The sequence below is a fragment of the Monodon monoceros genome, unplaced genomic scaffold, assembly GCF_005190385.1.
Source record: "Monodon monoceros isolate NGI ecotype Baffin Bay Population unplaced genomic scaffold, NGI_Narwhal_1 Super_Scaffold_11, whole genome shotgun sequence".
In the NCBI taxonomy this organism is placed as follows: domain Eukaryota; kingdom Metazoa; phylum Chordata; class Mammalia; order Artiodactyla; family Monodontidae; genus Monodon; species Monodon monoceros.
In genome coordinates this window covers 469,137-476,988 of record NW_021703767.1, presented here as the reverse complement: position 1 = coordinate 476,988, position 7,852 = coordinate 469,137, and positions in this window count along the sequence as shown.

Below are 7,852 nucleotides of genomic sequence, written 5' to 3'. Positions count from 1 at the left end.
GGCAGGGCGCAGGGCTGGCGGACAGGAAGAGGACAGGACAGGGCTGGGGCAGGGCTCCATCAGCTCTCAGGCGGGGTTGAAGCAGAGCTGCAGCCCCAGCAAGGAGGCTGCCAGGACAAGGAGGCCACTCCGGGGCCGACAGGACACAGTCCCACAGCTTGACGGTGGCCACTCGGGCCTGACTTAGTGAGTCCCCATCACGGCTGTCCCCGAGCACCTGAGGCCCTTCCCAGACCCCTGGGACAACTCCCTCCAGGTCCAGGACTGGTGCTCCGACCAGGCCCAGCTGACCCTCCCAGGGCAGCCTCTGTGCCCCACCCTACCTGCACTCAGCTGCCTCCATCAGGAAGTAAGATTCTCCCAGGACCACCCTGTCAAGGTGTAGCTGTGCTCCCCAGACAGAAGGGCCCATCTCCCTTCCCTGCCCCCAAGGCCCCATGCCCCACCTCCGGGCAGCCGGGGACGGACCTGTGCTCGCACGGCTGGGCCTGCTGCTGTCCAGGGAGGTCAGAGGCGAGGGGCTGATGCCAGGACCTCCGGCCATGGTGTGAGGGGCCCGGGAAGGCACCCACCCAGGTGGGGATAGTGGGGGGGGGTCCTAGTAGCATTCTCAGTGAAAAAAGAGAAACAGAAACTGCAATTAGATCCTTTTCCCCTTCCCTGTAGTTGATAAGCATATATATAATAAATTTGACTGTAAAATTTTTAACTGACTCTGTAACCAAAATGCTATTATAAACAGAATTAGAAACAAACGGGAGAGGAGCAATTGGTTCACGATGGCGGAGTAGAAGGACGTGGGCTCACTCCCGCTTGCGAGAGCACCAGAATCACAACTAACTGCTGAACAATCATCGACAGGAAGACACTGGAACTCACCAAAAAAGATGCCCCACATCCAAAGACAAAGGAGACGCCGCAATGAGATGGTAGGAGGGGCGCAATCACAATAAAATCAAATCCCATAACCACTGGGTGGGTGACTCACAGACTGGAGAACACTTATATCACAGAAGTCCACCCACTGGAGTGAAGGTTCTGAGCCCCACGTCAGGCTTCCCAACCTGGGGGTCCAGCAACGGGAGGAGGAATTCCTAGAGAATCAGACTTTGAAGGCTAGTGGGATTGGATTGCAGGACTTCGACAGGACTGGAGGAAACAGAGACTCCACTCTTGGAGGGCACACACAAAGTAGTGTCTGCATCAGGACCCAGGGGAAGGAGCAGTGACCCCATAGGAGACTGAACCAGACCTACCTGCTAGTGTTGGAGGGTGTCCTGCAGAGGCGGGGAGTGGCTGTGGCTCACCATGGGGATAAGGACACTGGCAGCAGAAGTTCTGGGAAGTACTCCTTGGCGTGAGCCCTCCCAGAGTCCTCCATTAGTCCCACCAAAGAGCCTATAGCCTCCAGTGCTTGATCATCTCAGGCCAAACAACCAGCAGGGAGGGAACACAGTCCCACCTATCAGCAGACAAGCAGATTAAAGTTTTACTGAGCTCTGTCCACAGAGCTACACCCAGCTCTACCCACCACCAGTCCCTCCCATCTGGAAGCTTGCACAAGCCTCGTAGATAGCTTCATCCACCAGAGGGCAGACAGCAAAAGCAAGAAGAACTACAATCCTGCAGCCTGTGGGAAAAAATATATTCACAGAAAGATAGACAAAATGAAAAGGCAGAGGGCTACGTACCAGATGAAGGAAAAAGATAAAACCCCAGAAAAACAATTAAATGAAGTGGAGATAGGAAACCTTCCAGAAAATGAATTCAGAATAATGATAGTGAAGATGATCCAGGACTCTGGAAAAAGAATGGAGGCAAAGATCGAGAAGATGCAAGAGATGTTTAACAAAGACCTAGAAGAATTAAAGAACAAACAAACAGATATGGGTAATACAATAACTGAAATGAAAAATACACTAGAAAGAATCAATAGCAGAATAACTGAGGCAAAAGAACGGATAAGTGACCTGGAAGACAGAATGGCGGAATTCACTGCCACAGAACAGAATAAAGAAAAACAATGAAAAGAAATGAAGACAGCCTAAGAGACCTCTGGGACAACATTAAATGTACCAAAATGCACATTACAGGGGTCCCAGAAAGAGAAGAGAGAGAGAAAGGACCCAAGAAAATATTTGAAGAGATTATAGTTGAAAACTTCCCTAACATGGGAAAAGAAACAGCCACTCAAGTCCAGGAAGCGCAGAGAGTCCCAGGCAGGATAAACTCAAGGAGAAACTCGCCGAGACACATAGTAATCAAATTGACAAGAATTAAAGACAAAGAAAACTTATTAAAAATAACAAGGGAGGGCTTACCTGGTGGCGCAGTGTTAAGAATCCGCCTGCCAATGCAGGGGACATGGGTTGAAGCCCTGGTCCCGGAAGATCCCACATGCTGCAGAGCAATGAAGCCCATGTGCCACAACTACTGAGCCTGTGCTCTAGAGCCTATATGCCACAACTACTGAGTCCACGTGCCACAACTACTGAAGACCGCACGCCTGGAGCCAATGCTCCACAACAAGAGAAAACACAGCAATGAGAAGCCCATGCACCACAACGAAGACTAGCCCCTGCTCACTGCAACTAGAGAAACACTGTGTGCAGCAATGAAAACCCAATGCAGCTAAAAATAAATAAATAAATAAATTTATATTTAAAAAAATAACAAGGGAAAAATGACAAATAACATACAAGGGAACTCCCATAAGGTTAACAGCTTATTTCTCAGCAGAAACTCTACAAGCCAGAAGGGAGTGGCACAATATATTTTAAATGATGAAAAGGAAGACCCTACAACCAAGATTATTCTATCCAGCAAGAATCTCGTTCGGATTTGATGAAGAAATCAAAAGCTTTACAGACAAACAACAGCTAAGAGATTTCAGCACCACCAAACCAGCTCTACAACAAATGCTAAAGGAACTTCTCTAAGTGGGAAACACAAGAGAAGAAAAGGACCTACAAAAACAAACCCAAAACAGTTCAAAAAAGGTAATAGGAACACACATATTGATAATTACCTTAAATGTGAATGGATTAAATGCTCCAACCAAAAGACACAGGCTCGCTGAATGGTTACAAAAACAAGATCCATCTATAGGCTGTCTACAAGAGACCCACTTCAGACCTAGGGACACATGCAGACTGAAAGTGAGGCGATGGAAAAAGATATTCCATGAAAATGAAAATCAAAAGAAAGCTGGAGTAGCAATACTCATATCAGATAAAATAGACTTTAAAATAAAGAATGTTACAAGAGAAAAGGAAGGACACTACATAATGATCAAGGGATCAATCCAAGAAAAAATATAACAATTAAATATATGCACCCAATATAGGAGCACCTCAATGCATAAGGCAAATGCTAATAGCTATCAAAGAGGAAATTGACAATAACACAGTAATAGTGGGGGATTTTAACACCTCACTTACACCAATGGACCAATCATCCAGATAGAAAATTAATAAGGGAACACACACTTTAAATGACACAATAGACCAGATAGATTTAATTGATATTTATAGCACATTCCATCCCAAAACAGCAGATTACACCTTCTTCTCGAGTGCACATGGAACATTCTCCAGGATAGATCACATCTTGGGTCACAAATCAAGCCTTGGTGAATTTAAGAAAATTGAAATCATATCAAGCATCTTTTCAAACCACAACACTATGAAATTAGAAATGAATTACAGGGAAAAAAACGTAAAAAACACAAACACATGGAGGCTAAACAATATGTTACTAAAAAACCAAGAAATCAATGAAGAAATCAAAAAATACCTAGAGACAAATGACAATGAAAACACGATGATCCAAAACCTATGGGATGCAGCAAAAGCATTTCTGAGAGGGAATTTTATAACAATACAAGCCTACCTCAAGAAACAAGAAAAATCTCAAATAAACAAACTAACCTTACACCTAAAGGAACTAGAGAAAGAAGAGCAAACAAAACCCAAAGTTAGTAGAAGGAAAGAAATCATAAAGATCAGAGCAGGAAAAAAATGAAATAGAAACAAAGAAAACAATAGCAAAGATCGATAAAACTAAAAGCTGGTTCTCTGAGAAGATAAACAAAATTGATAAGCCTTATCCAGACTCATCAAGAAAAAGAGGGAGAGGACTCAAATCAATAAAATTAGAAACGAAAAAGGAGACGTTACAACGGACACTGCAGAACTACAAAACATCATAAGAGACTACTACAAGCAACTCTATGCCAATAACATGGAAAACTTGCAAGAAATGGACAAATTCTTAGAAAGGTATAACCTTCCAAAACTGAACCAGGAAGAAATAGAAAATATGAACAGACCAATCACAAGTAATGAAATTGAAACTGTGATTTAAAATCTTCCAAAACCAGACAAAGATACTACAAAGAAAAGAAAATTACAGACCAATATCACTGATAAATATAGATGCAAAAATCCTCAAGAAAATAGTAGCAAACAGAATCCAACAACACATTAAAAGGATCATACACCATGATCAAGTGGGATTTATCCCAGGGATGCAAGGATTCTTCAACATACACAAATCAATCAATGTGATACACCATATTAACAAATTAAAGAATAAAAAACATATGATCATCTCAATAGATGCAGAAAAAGCTTTTGACCAAGTTCAACACCGATTTATGATAAAAACTCTCCAGAGTGTGGGCATAGAGGAAATCTACCTCAGTATAATAAAGACCATGTATGACAAACCCACAGCAAACATCATTCTCAATGGTGAAAAACAAAGCATTTCCTCTAAGATCAGGAACAAGACAAGGATGTCCACTCTCGCCACTATTATTCAACATAATTTTGGAAGTCCTAGCCATGGCAATCAGAGAACAAAAAGAAATAAAAGGTATCCAGTTTGGAAAAGAAGTAAAGCTATCACTGTTTGCAGATGACATGATACTATACATAGATAATCCAGAAGATGCCACCAGAAAACTACTAGAGCTAATCAATGAATTTGGTAAAGTTGCAAGATACAAAATTAATGCACAGAAATCTCTTGCATTCCTATGCACTAACAATGAAAGATTAGAAAAATAAATTAAGGAAACAACCCCATTCACCATTGCAACAAAAAGAATAAAATACCTAGGAATAAACCTACCTAAGGAGGTAAAAGACCTGTAGTCAGACAACTATAAGGCACTGGTGAAAGAAATAAAAGATTAAAAAAAAAAAGACCAAGCAAAACAAAACAAAAAAAATCAAAGATAACACAAACAGGTGCAGAGATAAGCCATGTTCTTGGATTGGAAGAATCAATATTGTGAAAATGACTGTACTACCCAAAGCAATCCACAGATTCAATGCAATCCCTATCAAACTACCAGTGGCATTTTTCACAGAACTAGAACAAAAAAATTCACGATTTGTATGGAAACACAAAAGATCCCGAATAGCCAAAACAATCTTGAGAAAGAAAAACGGAGCTGGAGGAATCAGGCTCCCAGACTTCAGACCATACTACAAAGCTACAGTCATCAAGACAGTATGGTACTGGCACAAAAACAGAAATATAGATGAATGGAACAGGATAGAAAGCCCAGAGATAAACCCACGCACATATGGTCACCTTATTTTTGATAATGAAGGCAAGCATATACAATGGAGAAAAGACAGCCTCTTCAATAAGTGGTGCTGGGAAAACTGGACAGCTACATGTAAAAAAATGAAATAAGAACACTCCCTAACACCATACACAAAAATAAACTCAGAATGGATTAAAGATCTAAATGTAAGACTGGACGCTATAAAACTCTTAGAGAAAAACATAGGAAGAACACTCTTTGACATAAATCACAGCAAGATCTTTTTTGATCCACCTCCTAGAGTAAGGAAATAAAAACAAAAATAAACAAATGGGACCTAATGAAACTTAAAAGCTTTTGGCCAGCATAGGAAACTATAAACAAGACGAAAAGACAACCCTCAGAATGGGAGAAAATATTTGCAAATGAATCAACGGACACAGGATCAATCTCCAAAATATATAAACAGCTCATACAGCTCAATATTTAGAAAACAAACAACCCAATCAAAAAGTGAGCAGAAGACCTAAATAGACATTTCTCTAAAGAAGCCATACAGATGGCCAAGAGGCACATGAAAAGCTGCTCAACATCACTAATCATTAGAGAAATGCAAATCAAAACCACAATGAGGTATCACCTAACAGCAGTCAGAATGGCCATCATCAGAAAATCTACAAACAACGAATGCTGGAGAGGGTGTGGAGAAAGGGGAACCCTCTTGCACTGTTGGTAGGAATGTAAACTGATACAGCCACTATGGAGAACACTATGGAGGTGCCTTAAAAAACTAAAAGTAGAATTACCATATGACCCAGCAATCCCACTACTGGTCGTATACCCAGAGAAAACCACAATTCAAAAAGACACATGCACCCCAATGTTCATTGCAGCACTATTTACAATAGCCAGGTCATGGAAGCAACCTAAATGCCCATCGACAGACGAATGGATAAAGAAGTTGTGGTACATATATACAATGGAATATTACTCAGCCATAAAAAGGAATGAAATTGGGTCATTTGTAGAGACATGGACGGACCTAGAGACTGTCATACAGAGTGAAGTAAGTCAGAAAGAGAAAATCAAATATCGTATATTAACACATATATGTGGAATCTAGAAAAATGGTACAGATGAACCGGTTTACAAGGCAGAAATAGAGACACACATGTAGAGAACAAACGTATGGACACCAAGGGGGAAAAGCGGGGGTGGAGCTTGTGGGATGAATTGGGGGATTGGGATTGACATATATACACTAATATGTATAAAATAGATAACTAATAAGAACCTGCTGTATAAAAATAAATAAATTAAATTAAATTAAAAAAAAAAAAAGAAACAAACTGGAGAGACATTACAGGACATGTGACAAGCCGAGGGCTGTGTCTGCACTATATGAAACCCCCAGATTCATAAGAAGGAAAGTGACTCCAAGGAAGTGGGCAAAGAGCCTCAGCAGACAGAAAGTCAAGTGAGTATAAACGGCCAACAGGCATGTGCTTGTATAAGGCAAATCATCAATAATCAGTTAGACCCGAGAGTGCTGGAGCATCTTTCCAGCAGCATCTGGAAGCACAAGCATTTGTCCCAAAGCCTGTGAAATACCTGAGACTGGGAATGGCCTCCTGTGGGGGGTCAGCTTAGGGACACCCCTGGATTTGCCTGGCAGAGCCTCTCCCAACTCAGGTGGGGGTCCCTTGAAGACAGGGTGTCCCCAGGCCAGAGTCCCCAAAGACAGGATCTCCCCAGAGATCAGAGTCTCCCTGGGTTCAGTGTTGCCAGGGGAGGGTCCCTCCCATCTGCCCACAGGGCACCCCCTGGTCTGTCACAAGAAACGGGCCACATGGTCGCTGCTGAGGATGAAAGGTGTCTGGAGACAGAAGCCGGGTCCCCTTGGTCTTGCAGAAGGTCGTCCCACCATGGGGGGAGGGGGCAGTACCTGGGGGGGATGGGCACGGAGCAGCGCTGGGGGGCCCTCGGGGAAGGCGGGAGGCGAGGCAGGCGGGCTGCAGGGCCTCCCGTGAGCGCCCCGGAGCCGGACAAGCCCCCCCCAATCCCCGGTCCTGCGGGAGAGGGTGGGCACGGCGGGTCTCCCCTCGCTCAGGGATTGGTGCCCCGGGTCCCGCTGTGCGGTGGGCGCCAGGCAGGGTCCTGGGTGCCGCCCTGAGATGTCCGGGGTCAAGCTGATCCGGGGCCGTGGGGAAGGAGAGCGGAGACCCCGCGTTTCCAAGCCACCACACACACACACACACACACACACACACACACACACACACACACACACAC